This window comes from Pelodiscus sinensis, chromosome 4 (genome assembly GCF_049634645.1).
Source record: "Pelodiscus sinensis isolate JC-2024 chromosome 4, ASM4963464v1, whole genome shotgun sequence".
Classification (NCBI taxonomy): domain Eukaryota; kingdom Metazoa; phylum Chordata; order Testudines; family Trionychidae; genus Pelodiscus; species Pelodiscus sinensis.
In genome coordinates, this window is record NC_134714.1 from 17675759 (window position 1) to 17690747 (window position 14989).

Genomic DNA, 14989 nt, shown 5'->3' on the forward strand with positions numbered 1-14989 from the left:
GCACACAGCTTACAGGGAACACTGCTGCAGATTACTTCTCTATCACCCCTTTCTGCTGCAAACTTCTGGCTTTATGTCAGCTCAGCAGAGGTTCATCTTCCATCAGCCTTTCAATCCTGGGCTTTCCCTCAGTTGTATCCAATCAGGTTAAATAACCTCACTTAACATGCTCTTCCTTGTGTGGGGTGCACACTCTGTGACAGGCATAGGTTCCAAGGCCAGAAGGGACCACTGTGATCATCTAATCTGACCTCCTGTAGAACACAGGCCACGGAACTTCCCCAACATAATTCCTGGAGCAGACCTTTTAGAAAAGCATCCAATCTGGATTTAAGGATTGTCAGTGATGGAGACTCCACCACAACCCTTGGTAAATTGTTCCAATGATTAATTAATTGCACCATTAAAATGTATGCTTATTTCTGATCTGAATTTGTCTAGCTTCAGCATTTAGCCACTGGATCCTCTTACACCAGTGCCGATTACTGAAGTAAAATCCTTCACTCCTTCTTGAGAGCATACCTGAAGTTGACATACTTACCACGGTGTCTTCCATGTGGTAAAGTCATTGGCGGCTACTCTCCAGTTGATTCCGGCTCCTCTTCCTGTTGATTCTGGCTATTCTTCTCAGAAGTACTGTTGTCAACAGGAGAAAACTTGGAGGTCAATTTATCGCATCTAAGCAGACATGATAAATTGACTGCCGGTGGATCGATCATTGCAGCGTCAATCCACCATGCTGTGAAAACAAGCCCTAAGTGCTCTATACATTGCTTGAGCTGTCACTCAACACTCCTTGGTTATATCCCCCTGACAGTCCTCCCAATGTGGAGATAAACTTATGGGCTGCGTCTAGACTGGCAAGTTTTTCCACAAAAGCAGCTGCTTTTGCGGAAAAACTTGCCAGCTGTCTACACTGGCCACTTGAATTTTCGCAAGAACGCCGATGATCTGATGTAAGATTGTCAGTGTTCTTCCGCAAATACTATGATACTCCCGTTCAGGAAAAAGCCCTCTTGTGCAAATGTATTTGTGCAAGAGGGTCAGTGTAGACAGCTCAGGACTGTTTTGCGCAAAAAAGCCCTGATGGTAAAAATGGCGATCAGGGCTTTCTTGCGCAAAACCGCATCTAGATTGGCATGGACGCTTTTCCGCAAAAAGTGCTTTTGCGCAAAAGCATCCGTGCCAATCTAGACGCTCTTTTCCACAAATGTTTTTTACGGAAAAACTTTTCCGGTAAAAGCATTTGCAGAAAATCATGCCAGTCTAGGCGTAGCCTTGCTGAAGAACTTGTTGCCATAGTCTACATGGCCAGCCTGAAAATATTTTATTAGTAACAAGGATTTCATCCTATCAAACACAAGTGTTTTGTGGGCCCCACAAAACTGCATTTCCTGGAGAGATCAGGAGAGGAAGTGTAATTATGCTGCAGTATACCTCAGCCAAGTAATGAGGAATGTACAGTCTAGAGATAGTTTGACGAAACACATTAACCCAGGACCTGGGAAGCTTCATTTTGACAATGAAGAAAAAAGGGGTTGGAAAAAACCCACTTGCAGACTATCCTTGTTTAAAATATGACTCATGCTGACAAAGCCCGTGTATAGCCCTGCCCGAGAACATTAATTCTTGTGCTCCAAACTGTCCTCCAAGTCTGTTAAGTTTATCTTTAAAAGTACTGTACAATATAGATGTGTCACTGTGCCAGGAAACAACTCATTCTTGAGTAAGCTTGTGAAAGTCCTAGTTCTCATTGCAAATTATGGCTCCTTTTGTGAGCAATATGCCTTCTCTAGGTATTTTATCTGTAGATGGGATCTTTTAATAAACACAAAGGCTACATCTACACTACGATTTTTTTGGGCAAAAATATGCTAATATGGGACTCATTTGCATGAGTCACTATCTCATTTGCATATTTTTGCCGATCAGTTTTTGCACAAAAACAAGCAGTGTGGATGTTTTCTTTTTGTGCAAAACCCCTTTTCCCGCAAGATTCTTATTCCCCAAAAAAGAGGTATACCAATCTTGCAGAAAAAGGGATCTTTGTGCAAGAAGAAAACGTCCACACTGCTTGTTTTTGTGCAAAAACCCTCACACAAAAAGAAACAGCAGAAAATATGCAAATGAGATCACGATTTATGCCAATGAGTCCCTCATTAGCATATTTCCTGCTGAAAAAACTGGCAGTGAAGACAAAGCCAAACAGGGCATATCAAATAAAATGTGATCATAAGTAAAATTACCTACCCCCCTTTCCATTTGTGGTTCATTAGATCCTGTGCTTAGAATAGTCTGACTATCCATCCTACTTTGACTTTCATATTTCTGTCCCTTACTTTTCACTGGTAGTTGGTTAAGCCCAAATAAAATGCTTTAAAAGCCTTAGGTTCTTTGTGACAGAAACTGTCATTTTGTCCTGTTAAGAGCCCCTAGCACAAAGATGACCTGGCTGGGTGTGATAGGTGAATCAGTAATAAATAAATAAATAAATATTAAAAGACCCTCAATAGGGCAGTCCAATGTATTGGTCCTACAAGTGGGGCATGGAGGAATGTCCAGGGGGCATGGCAGGGCCTGGACCAACCTCCACAGAGAGTGGGAAGGGAGCACAAGGTAGTCCAGCTCTGCCCCAGCCCTGTCCTGGTCATGGCCCCTTACTCCCACTCCCAGTCCCAACATTTCTACTTTTTGTCTCAAGATCATTCATAATCACGTTTCCCCTCCTTTCCTAAAAAAGGAGATTAACTCAGCAATTCTCCAGAGTAGGTAGGATGTTCTAGGAACTCTCAGTTGGAGTCTTGTGTCCAGTTCTGGGCACCACATTTCAAGAAAGATGTGGAGAAATTGGAGAAGGTTCAGAGAAGAGCAACAAGATTGATGAAAGGTCTAGAGAACATGACCTATGAAGGAAGGCTGAAAGAATTGGGCTTTTTTAGTTTGCAAAAGAGAAGATTGAGAGGGGGACATGATAGTTGTTTTCAGGTATCTAAAAGGGTATCACAAGGAGGAGGGAGAAAACTTGTTCTTCCTGGCCTCTGAGGATAGAACAAGAAGCAATGGGCTTAAATTGCAGCAAGGGAGGTTTAGGTTGGACATTAGGAAAAAGTTCCTAATTGTCAGGGTGGTTAAACACTGGAATAAATTGCCTAGGGTGGTTGTGGAATCTCCATCTCTGGAGATATTTAAGAGCAGGTTAGATAAATGTCTGTCAGGGATGGTTTAGACCTGTGGTTCTCAACTGGTGGTCCATGGTGACTTTGGACAATGTTCCTGTGGACCACCGAAAAAGTCACACAGCATGAGCAGGCACAGCCGTTAGGCTGTTTTACACCGTGTTCACAAGCACACGGCGCGTCATCCATAGCGTCACCTAGGATGCAACCGCGTTGTGTTGCCAGTAACTTCCATCTGAGGCTCTGAGCGTCAGTGTAGCTGCCGCCATCATACTGAGTGGTTGCTGTGTCATTCGTCCTGTGCTACATGTGCTGGAGGTGGTCCACAAACATTTTTTGATTGGCCTGGTGGTCCATGGACTGAAACGAGTTTAGAACCACTGGTCTAGACAGTACTGGGTCCTGCCATGAGGTCAGGGGACTGGACTCGATGATCTCTCGAGGTCCCTTCCAGTCCTAGTATTCTATGATTTTATGATTCTACTGAAAATGAGCCTCACAGTTCTTGGCAGACATTTCCAGAGCCGTCCTAGAAATGAGTATTACAACATTTGATTAGTCTGTGAGCATTCAGTTTCTGGCATACATGTTCCCCATGAAAGCCAGGCAAGCATACGTGATTTATGGCTCATTGTAATTTTATTAGGAAAACCCACTTGTTGTTTGTTATCACAAACACATTTTACTTACTGCAAGTGAATCTACAAAGATATTTCTCTAGCAGCTGACTGATTGCTGACTGCCTCAGGAAGGGGAATTAACCACCCAAGCCCCTCCCAACCCAAACTTGTATCCAAACAGCCTAGAACTTTGAGGAAGTTCGTACTGGAACTTCATGGGCTCATGCCAGTGCAGAGCCACTAACACAGCTAAGGAAAATGGGAATGACCCCCCAAAGTAAGCAGCAAGTTTTTCAAATTTCTCTTTCAAGCAAAATATCCCGCTGGGAAGAGGAAAAACTAACAGGCAGGCACTGAGTCACCCTATTTTCCTCTTGTGATTATAGATTTTATTGTTTGTGTTACTATATTCAAACATTGTCCTTTAAATAAAAAAACCCCTCTCAGCTAAATCATAGCTAACATGTTTTAGCATCAGTTGAATCAGATGCACTAACCAGTACTGGCATGGCCCTTCAAGACTGTAGTTTCATTAAGTGAATCTACAGGGGTTCTCTTTTATAAAAATAGATGGAGAAGCTTATGGAAAACTTGGCCTTTTTACTCTTTAAGATAGCAATGGGTCATCATTTCCATTATGAGAAAAAAAAAGAGCAACAGAGAGAGTGTTTTGGGGGAAATCAGGAGGAATATTGGAATATTTTAGACAGCTGATTACAATGAGAACAATAGCTATTTTTATGGTATACATACCATTTGCAAAGCACATTTAGCAGATGGACTGGCAATTGCTGACAAGTCAAGCCACATTATGCACTTAGGAAAAGAAAGCGTTTCTACTTATCGATTCATGAATTGTCATCACAGTAGATTTTGAAACATGCAGGAAAGTAAGCCAAACAGCAGAGAGTCATTTAAACCCTCCAGATTCATGGATTTGCTCAGAAAAGGGTAAGCAGGACAGAGGATGGGGTTGATCTCTTTCACTGTTGTTTAAACATTGTATGGTTTGTTTGTGATGCTTTTTAATGTAATTAAAAGTTCCAAGTTAGGAAACTTCCAATTATGGGAACTTTAAGGAGAGCAAGCCCAAGAGTACAGTAGTGTAGTAGAGGGTGGCGGTTGACTGACCAAAACTAATAGTCACGTTGTGATTGGCCATGAACCTTCTGGAGGATGTCTCAATTATTCAGCAGCTCCCCAAAATGCATTCTGAAAGGACCTCCCCACTGAAACACAAATAATCCCTAATCCCATTAAGTTAGTGGGGAAGGTGAATGGGGAACAAAGGTAATAATGGCAGCCAATGGGAATGCTGGAGGAATAGGGGGAAAGATGCCATTAAGGAGTGGGTGAAGGGCTGGAAGAGAAAACGTAGCAAGTTTGAACTACCCCTATCATCCCCACCACCACGGAGTGCAATGCAGCCAAGTGTGACCCTTTCAGCTACTGCTGCTTGCTACTGTGCTAACAAAAAGCCCTGATTCAGGACAACTTGCCTATTCAAGAAGATCTCTAACCCATGGGGTATGCCTAGACTGCATCCCTCTGTCGGCAGAGGGGTGCAGTCTAGACATAGATATGTTTAAATCCCACTGATAATATTGAAAGCACATGCTTAAAGTTCAGCCTGGTCTCAAGAGTTTTCCTGAATCAGGAGCTAACCTAGGCATTGGTTCTTTTGTGAGAGAAAGTGAACTGAAAGTGGCTGTTGGCCACAAACTGCAGCTGCAAGCGCCACTGGATTGCTGAAGGCTAGAAGGAAAAAGGAAGAGTTTGCATAGGAAGGACACCTTAAAGAAAGAGAAAATTGGCTAGGAAAAAAAATCAAATAACTCATCTATTAATAACAGAGAAAAAGTGTTAGAAATATTTGTTAATTGTCTAGCTTGTCCTGTTCATAACACTGTTCCCCATAATGGAGGAATATCTTGCCCTGATTGCCACAATATTGTATGTTGAAAAAGAGTTTTCAAATAAAAACATGCAGAATTACAGAGTTGTTCACTGACAGCAATCAGCCACTCAGGTACGGGCGGCTAATGGCAGAGAGCTAAACGTACATCAGGTATTTACACCAGTGTACTTCTAATGTCCATCTTGGAATGGCTTATTGATATAAGGGTTTTTTAAAAATTTTCCCAGATGCTAATTAGGTGGGGGATTAGCTCCAGTCAGTCATGGCGCCTTGGTGGTGTCTTCCCCCAGACTCCTGCCGTCCTTTCACCCTGTAGATCCCTCTCACTTCAGGAATAACAGCTTCCTCTTCATGATTTGACTGTCAGGCCAGGTCACCATATGTGTTCCCTCTTCCTTGGCATCGAGTGTCTTTTTTGGCAAACAGGCTTAGGCAGGCTTTCTGCTCACTGTCCTGCCAGTGACCCTTCATCAGCTACTGGTAAGGGGACCCTCTGCTCTGGGGCCTGGCCCAAGGCTCTCAGCAAACAAGGTTTAACCTACCTCACATCTTGCTGCTCTTTCCCCATAGCCCCTAACCTAGGTCTCGGGTTTTCCCCGTTTCCTGGTTTGCTTGTCCAAACTCTCCCCTTCCAGGGAGTAAAGTAGGCTACTTCCTCTAACCCCAGACACACTCCTTTCTCCCAGGGAAAGACTATAGAAGCTTTCTTTCCCTGCAGCTACTTTCTGTTGCCAGTTCATTCCAGTTTTTAAAATATACTTGTAATGGTATTTTATATGTTTTTTCCTGTTTTTCTTTATAAAAATTAATCAATTTCCCCATCTCCAAATTAAATCTAGATTTTAATTAAATGTAAATGACCAATTCAAACATGACTGATCTGTTAGATTAAATGACAAACTGTCACACTTTAATTTGACACATAAATGTTGCTTTTTAGTTAAATTATTATACTAGTAAATCTGAACATTGAAATAATTACTTGGGCTTAAACTTTTGCATTTCTTTTTCTAAAACAAGCAAATTGAGTTGGCCACATGGGAGAGAAAAGATCAGAAAAAATTATTTTAAAAAGTGAACGTGATTTTGAGTCATATGATATGGCATTGTTCTGGTCTTTATAACTCCTACTCCCTACTTTCCAAAAAATTCCTCTGTTCTGAAATCAGTCCAGCGGCTATTGGAAGGGGTTACCGACGTGAATTCCATTTTGTTTATGAAAACATTTTGGACAAAGCATTGATTGTCCAGGATTTCTGAAAAGAATTAAAACCTATGAAATGTTGGCATAACAGCTATTTGGAGCATGAAAACGACACACACATGAATCACAGTTCCTTGGCACAGTCACTTATACACGGAGTGGTGGGGGGGGAAGGAGAAGCTTTGCTTGAGACAGAATTAATCAGTGTAGTTTTCATGTTTGTAAGTTTGTTTTTAGTGTCTTGTGAAATGAGAAAATGTAGGCCAAATCTTGGGGATAGTTTTATAATGGTGGACAGGAGTGTATTAGCCCAGATGGTTGCATAAAAAGGCTGTGTGACGTAGTGGGAGGCTGTCCACTCTTGTGGCCCTGGATCCTGTCTGGTTTGGCATTCACTGTTGCTGTGTTGTGCTGTGGATGACCCCTACTGGCCTGTGTCTTTAAGCAATGCGCAGCGGGGAGTGGTCCCATGGCTAGCAACTTCTCACCTGGCCAGGGGAAGGAGTTTGAACAAAGGAAGGGGTGTGGCTACCTGGGGGGTTCTGTGGTTTGGAGAAGGGGTCGTCAGAGGGTGGGGAAGCATGAAGGAAGCAGACTAAAACCAGTATAGGAGGTTCAGGGGCCTGTGAACCCCTCCCCCCCAGGGAACTGGGGCTGTCAGCCTATCCTCTTATGCCTACATCGAGCTTATGCTGTGCTGTATCTCGGAGAAGCAATAAACCCATTTTTACTCTCCTGGCTGGCGGAGAGTCACATCTGGCTGCGGATGGGGGTGCGAGGTCAGGGGGCTCCCCGACACACCGTCACAGGCTGAATACCTGATCTGGAGGGCAAATGGCCTATGAGTAAGCAGAGAGGAGCAAGGACAGATTTACATTCAGTCTGTGGCATGATTATGCAAAGTTTCTTGAGGGATAGAAAATCTGTGCAAGAAACCTTCTCTCTCTATCATCCCAGTCATTTCTATGTGGGTGAGATGCGGGCTGACTTTCCTAATTGTTCATGAAGTGAGAGTAATTAAGTTTAACAGTACTTCAGGAAGAGCTGCATGGGGTATGTCCCTCCCTAACAGAAGCTGAAGTAAGAGGTCCTTTATGCTCAGGGATGGATTTGCTCAAAATACTTGACTGCATTTTAGTGAACCTCTGAACAACTCTATGTGAGGTTTTTGCTTGTCTGATGTACAATACCCCATTCTGACTCAACCCTATCAGGTTCCTCCAGTCTGCTTGACTCATCCCTGGCAAAATGCAGGAACCTCCCTTTGTTCCATCACTGTGATAATCCACCTGACATTTCACTCAAAACAGACCTACCTGCTTGTGCTTGCTCAGGAGAAGCGATCAACTGAAAATTCAGTCACAGGCAGTTAAAAGCAGAACTAAAAATAGCAGGCAACATTGCAAGACAAGTTCCTAACTCTCACTGAAACTCAGTAGGAGTGAGGTGCCTTATTTCCTTAGGCCATTTGGAAATCCCAATCTCAGGGTACGTCTACACTAGTCCCCTAGTTCAAACTAGGGAGGCTAATGAGGGTGACCAAAATTGCAAGTGAAGCACGAGATTTAAATATCCCGCGCTTCATTAGCATGTTCCCGGGCAGTTGCCATTTTGGAAACTGACTAGCCCGGAATAACTGCCCGCGTCTACACGCGGAAGTGAAACGGGAGTTTGAAGTAAACCCCTAACTCGAATTGGCTGTGATTCCTCGTGGAATGAGGTTTAACAGCTAATTCGAGTTAAGGGGTTTACTTCGAACTCCCGTTTCACTTCTGCATGTAGACGCGGGCCGTTATTCCGGGCTAGTTAGTTTCCAATATGGCGACCGCCCGGGATCATGCTAATGAAGCACGGGATTTAAATATCCTGCACTTCATTTGCAATTTCGGTCACCCTCATTAGCGTCCCTAGTTCGAACTAGAGGGCTAGTGTAGACGTACCCTCAGTGTCTAGTCATTAGAGGAATTAGGCTAGAACTGCAGGTTATAGAGACAGATAGTAGTTAGAAGTGTACTTTGTTCAAAGCAGGGGTGGGGAACCTCAGGCCCAGGGGCTGGATGTGGCCTCCAGCTTGCTGGATCCAGCCCCCAAGCCTCAGTATTGAGGAGCTTGTACTGGCGCTCAAGCCCCCCTACCACATGCCTGTGGGACGGAAGCACAGAAAATCTACTAGCTCGGGCCCCCCAGGTTCTGGTGTGCAAGGGGAATGTGGGGAGCAACTTTCTCCTTCTCAGTCAGGGGCTTCTCACTCTGCTTCTTGTGTATGGCCCCCGACTGATTTTGCTGTGGGTCAGTGGACCTGGTTTAAAGCATTCAGTTTAACATATTTTGTGTGGCATCACTGTACCTTAGACAGAACTTCTAGTGTAAGTGCATGCCATCACCTCACAGGACAAACAAAAGGGCATGGTCTACCACCCAGCTAAACAAGCTGGTCAGGTATAGCTTATAAGACCATTCTGGTATTGAAAATGGACAGCTTGATTCCCTACTGCATTGCTCCTGTAGGATGAGTTTCACGTTATAATTTCACGGAAATCATGTGTTCTACACCAGTATAAAACATAGGGTACATCCAGACTGCGGTGTTATTTCAGGATACATTTGGTATCCCGAAATAGCGTCTTCTGCGTCTTTACAGCATGCCCATTATTTCAAAATGCAGTCGAAATAACAGGCATGCTCTTCCGACATCCCAGCAGACCTCATTCCACAAGAGTTAAGGGACTTGTTGGAATAGCAGCCTGTTTTGAAATTTGGCACTACATAGTGCCAAATTTCAAAATAGACTACCCCAAAATAAGCTTAAAATAAGCTACGCAATTTTGAGCTAGCATCGCAGTGTAAACGCACCCATAAAAACAGCAGGGTAAATCAGGCTTACAAATGGCCTGGGAATTTTTTCCTTTCTGTCTTCCAGTAGCAAATGCCAACATTATTGCCAGCTACCCAGACTCAACACCATAATTAACCTAGCAATGGCAGGACTTCAAGTGCTACATTTCACATGTCTGAGGAGCAAGCGAGCTAACCCACTGCAATGATGTTCTTTTAAGTCACTCTGCTGGCCAGCTCTGCTTAGAGGTGCATTTTTGTTCTTGGTTTTCCAATGAAAACACAATAATACAAAATATCCAAGAAAATAGTAACGTCATGGGCTCATGGTAACAGCATAAAGCTAGGCATTTTTAGAAAAACTAAACAAACTACACTCTCTGGGCACAGGCCTGTAGCCATAGTACACACAAAACTGTCACTGAAATGTCACTGCTCAGATTTAGGCTCCTAAACACACATTTAAGCTTCTAAATAGTACTGTATTTATTTTCGAATACACCAAGCCTTTGCAATGCTCATTACTTTGAGTGAGATTTATAATGGTTCAGCACGTGTGAAAATAAGGCTACTATAATGATGTTGGCTCTTAGGAGCTGAAGCCCAATTCTTTGAAAACTTGGGTACAAAATTATTTTGGACATTCACATTTGAATAACTCTGTTCTCTTCGTTTAAGTGAAGATGTTAATCCTTGATCAGATTGTGTAACTGTTTCTCAACATTACAGATTGAATATCTCTGGTCTGGCATCCTAAGAACCTGACCAGGCATGCTAGGGATGCTGAACCATAGAATCTGCCAAATCACTGCAGGTCAATATTGTCTATAGCAACATTACCAACACTTCCACTGCTTACTTGGCTTTTAGAAGACATTAAGGGGTAAATTAGAGCTAAATAATAGCACAGAGCACTGAGAGCCAGGGCTGGTGGCTGTAAACAAACTTTATGCTTTATGGGACTACAGGGAAGTTGGCCACGTCCATGCTAAGTGGACATCCAGCTAACTAAAATCATGCAGGACCCTGGATGTTGCAGGACCAAGGAGTGCTGGACTAGAGAGGTTCAATAGTTATTATTTAATACTAATAATATTATCTAAATAATTATACAAGCAAAGAAAAATCAGATTAGGCAAAACTAAATACTGTAAAAGAATACAGAGCCCTATGAAGATGAACTAAAAACAACAATGAAAAAGTCACCTTAGAGAATTAGCAATTTAGATGGTTAAACATATACAGGTAGGGCTGGTTAGTCTGCACATCCCGTTAGCATTCATCAGCCCATACATGGGAGATCTTAACTGGAGATTCATCACTCAAAGTGGTCAGTAAATTGAACCAATCTGCATGTGGGTCTCTTTGCCCTTGTCTGAACTGCTCATACATTTCTTTGACAGTAATAGGATCATCTGTGAGAGTGAGAACAATTCATATGAATGACAATTGCACAATGGGTACTAAATAATCCATAAAACACTGTGTAAAAATAAAATAAAATATTGGGTTTGAGGCTGGGGTAAGAAGAATGGCTAGAAAGGGCAAGAAGAAAAGGAATATTTGCCCATAGGGGAGTATTAGTGGAACAATGTGCACATCAAAGAACGCGCGTTTCCATCACACTGTCATTGATTAGGCTTACATTTTCAAAAGTGACTAGTGATTTTGCCTGGATTTTTGAGTGTATCACTCAAGACACCTTAAAGGAGTCTGATCTTCAGAAAGTGACAACCCTGTCTCTGGAAATCAAGCTTTATAGAGACATTTCAATGTGGCCTCCCAAAACAGGGATTCAAAAATCCCTGGTCCCTTCTGAACATCCAGTGTCCTTAGAGAAGTGATGGAAGGCCTTCAAACTTTTGGAAAGTTTGTTGCACCAAACAAAGGTTTAATTTGCTTTTTATTTTGTCTAAATAAGTTCAGCTGTCCCTGCCATTGCTACCTTACACCGTCTAGTAACAGCCGAATCTTTTTGGTTATCATGGCCCTGAGCACACTGCAACCAAGCTGCACACAGCAAGCATACTGCAAGCAACGAACCTGAGCACACTGCAACCACATTCCACAGCAAGGCCCCTAGTTCTGATATATCCCCGTGCTGAGTTTGCAGCCCTTGGGACATTCTCTGGCAGCTTCAAGTACATTCACTCTGATGTTTCCATTGAATAAAATATGAAAAATAAATCTTGCAAGCCATGTAATATTCCACATACTAATTATTTTGGTACTACAGTCACCTGATTTTATACTGACCCTCCATTTTCCCTGCACTGCAGATTTTTGTATTTCCAGTGCATTGCTATATTGGACTGGGAGTGGCTTTGGTGGGAAGAGAGTTTTAACCTCTGAGCAGCTGTAGTGGGCAGCAGTTTCAGATTTCATATACAAGAGGCTGTTGAATTTGTAGGTGGTAAGGAAGATCTGCACTTCCTCTTTCACTCACCCTGAGAGGACAAGGGCAGCGTTGACTTGAACACCTTGGAAAGTGGAGCTCCGAGTTTCCTACCACAGCAACCTACCCTTACCCCCATCCCCAATATTCCTATCAGTTATGGTTAAGAACATAGCTAGATGCTTCAGATAAAAATGATTGGTGTCAAATAGTTAAAGCCATCATTATGCTTCAGGATTAACACTTGTGACAAGAGTCAATTCCCACATTTCAGGAACTATTATTTCAGACTACCTGACTGCTGTATGCTTTCCTGTCTCTTGGAGTCTGCAAGTCAATTGAAGAGTGGAATAGAACTCAGAGATCCTGAGAGCCTCTTGCTAGCCATTAGGCCACAACCGCTTCCATTAATACAAAAGATTCCTGTGAGCTTGTAATATATTTTTTCCAAGTTTGGGATTTCTTTCTTCTTTACAACTTAGGTATCCGTGGCGTGTGACTATTCTTTGTACCTTTGGGCAGACTAGCAGGATGAAATTTGAGAAACCCTGACATAAAGATTTGCTTTGAAGGATAGGAGGCCATTCGGTGACTTTCCATAACCCTGCCGCTCTGTAAACTTTATATTTGTAAAATTCACTGCTCTGTTAACTGAGCTGACAGAGCAGCATCTAGAGTGATGGCTTGTATGTTGTTTGCAGGTTCTGGCACACAGCTGAGACCAGAGGAGCAAGAAGCTGAAGCTGATGCAGAAGAAGATGATTCTGTGAGTAATGTTGCCATTTACTTCTGAAAGTTTGATCATTAATATTTTTATTTACAGTTTTTTCCACAAGGATGTATCTAGTATTACTACTGCGAAGGAGACATCCTGAGAGTTGGGTTGGCCTATTGATAGCCTGATCTTCAGATATACAGAATTTGAAGGACAGAACATGATATGATGCAATGTAACATGCATTGGAGCGTAGCTCTATGCATTTAAGGAAGGGCTTTTCCCTCTCGGGGTATGTCTACACTACAGGACAAAGTCGAGTTAAGATACGCAGTTTCAGCTAAGTTAATTGAGCAGTTGAAGTCGAAGTAGCTTAACTTGGCTTTAGGTGCTGTCTACACAGGAGGAAGTCAAAGGAAGAACACTCTTAAAGGAAGAACACTCTTCCTTTGACTTCCCTTACTCCCCATGAAATGAGGGTTACAGAAGTTGGAGTAAGAAGCCCATTATTTCAAAATTATTTTGAAATAACGGGTTTGCTGTGTAGATGCGCAATCTGTTATTTCGAAATAACACTGCTGTGTAGACATGCCCTCAGATAATTGAACCATGCCAGTAAAAGTTATATTCCAAGGTATAGCAAATTCTTATTTTCTCAGTGATTTAATTTGTATTTCAAGGATGGCTTAATGTGTCCACTGGCATGAGCTGTCTAAGACTATGTCTACACTACAAGATTATTTCAAAATAAGTTATTTTGAAATAATAGCTCCTGAAATAACTATTTTGAAATAAGATTATTCCTCTTCACAAGCAGGAGTTATTTCGAAATAACAGGTTTGGAAGTGTGGATGCTCACCTTGTTATTTTGAAATAAAGGGAATTACACCAGTAGAAATAACTTTCTAAATAACTCCCTTTATTTCGAAATAACAAGGTGAGCATCCACACTTCCAAACCTGTTATTTCAAAATAACTCCAACTTGTGAAGAGGAATAATATGTAGACATGCCCTGACGGTACATCTACATTGTGGCACTATTATAGCTATTCCACGCCTTGACAGTGCACCCGTTATTTTGAAATATGTTTCTAAATAACGGGCACGCTATTCTGGTGTCCCTGTAAACCTTATTCCACAAGGATTAAGGGATGTTTCAGAATAGTGGTTTATTTCAAAATACACTCAAAATAAGCTACACATTTTGCATAGATCAAATTGCGTAGCTTATTTTGAGCTAAAGGTGCAGTGTAGATGCACTCTAAAAGACCCAGAATTCCCGGGTCAGCCAGAATTCCTCCTAGGAACTCTAAATGCCATGTGGCTCCACTGTACATCTGAGGTTATTGGGGACATAATTTAGTCCTAAATCAAGAGAGCACGGTCATCACAATCTCTGGTGACCACTATTTCTATCTAATTCAGTGGTGGGCATTTTGTGGCCTACAGGCCACTTGTGGCCCATTAGTATTCTATGTGTGGCCCACAAGACATTTTGTTTACTGTTGCCCACATGCAGAGTTACCAGATTCAGCTGGTTTCCGTCCACGTAGGTTTTTTCTACTGGTGTGACTAAAGTGACATGCACATAAAGCAAGGACATGTAATGTGAGGTGTGTGCCATTTGCATTCAACCTTGACAGTGAGAGCTGGATGCTCCCTCTGCATCCAATCAAAGCACTGATACACTTCAATTGGCCCACACCGCAAATTCTAGGTACGCAAGCACAGTTAGCAAAACTACCCTATCCTGGGAGACCGTCTTGGTTACGACAATCTTGCTGCCCACCTAGATGAAGGTGGGACACTAGTGTGGCCCTCTCACTAACCTAGGTTGCCCATTGCTGGATTAATCTACCTGGATTTTAAATGCGTTCGTAGTTAAGAAAGACATTGTGAAAGCATCATTTGTTTTCAAGAATTATGTCCTCTCTTGTTCACATCACATTCTTAAATGGAAATTACATTTGCTCCAAAAGGAAATGATAAATGGCCATTTTGCAGTCACCGTTACAGGCACAAAGAGAGGGTTTTTACATTATATTTGTGGCTTAAATAGAAAAGTTCTCCCAAACTATACGGATTACTGTTGTTTAATAATGACCATTATTTTTCATTTCTTTCC

At 42.3% G+C, this 14989-nt stretch overlaps 1 protein-coding gene and 1 long non-coding RNA gene across 2 annotated transcripts in view; one reads left to right on the forward strand and one right to left on the reverse strand.

Moving 5' to 3' along the window:
* AHNAK2 (AHNAK nucleoprotein 2) overlaps nucleotides 1-14989 on the forward strand; it is an 83184-nt gene that overhangs the window by 25618 nt on the left and 42577 nt on the right. Inside the window, exon 2 of the mRNA XM_006112752.4 lies at nucleotides 12850-12914. The gene's annotated coding sequence lies outside the window, so the exon portion shown is untranslated. The remainder of the gene's footprint in view (nucleotides 1-12849; nucleotides 12915-14989) is intronic.
* Nucleotides 1-14989, reverse strand: part of LOC142829068 (uncharacterized) — a 76359-nt gene that overhangs the window by 13352 nt on the left and 48018 nt on the right. The window contains exon 2 of the long non-coding RNA XR_012903280.1: nucleotides 542-636. This is a non-coding gene — a long non-coding RNA (uncharacterized LOC142829068). The remainder of the gene's footprint in view (nucleotides 1-541; nucleotides 637-14989) is intronic.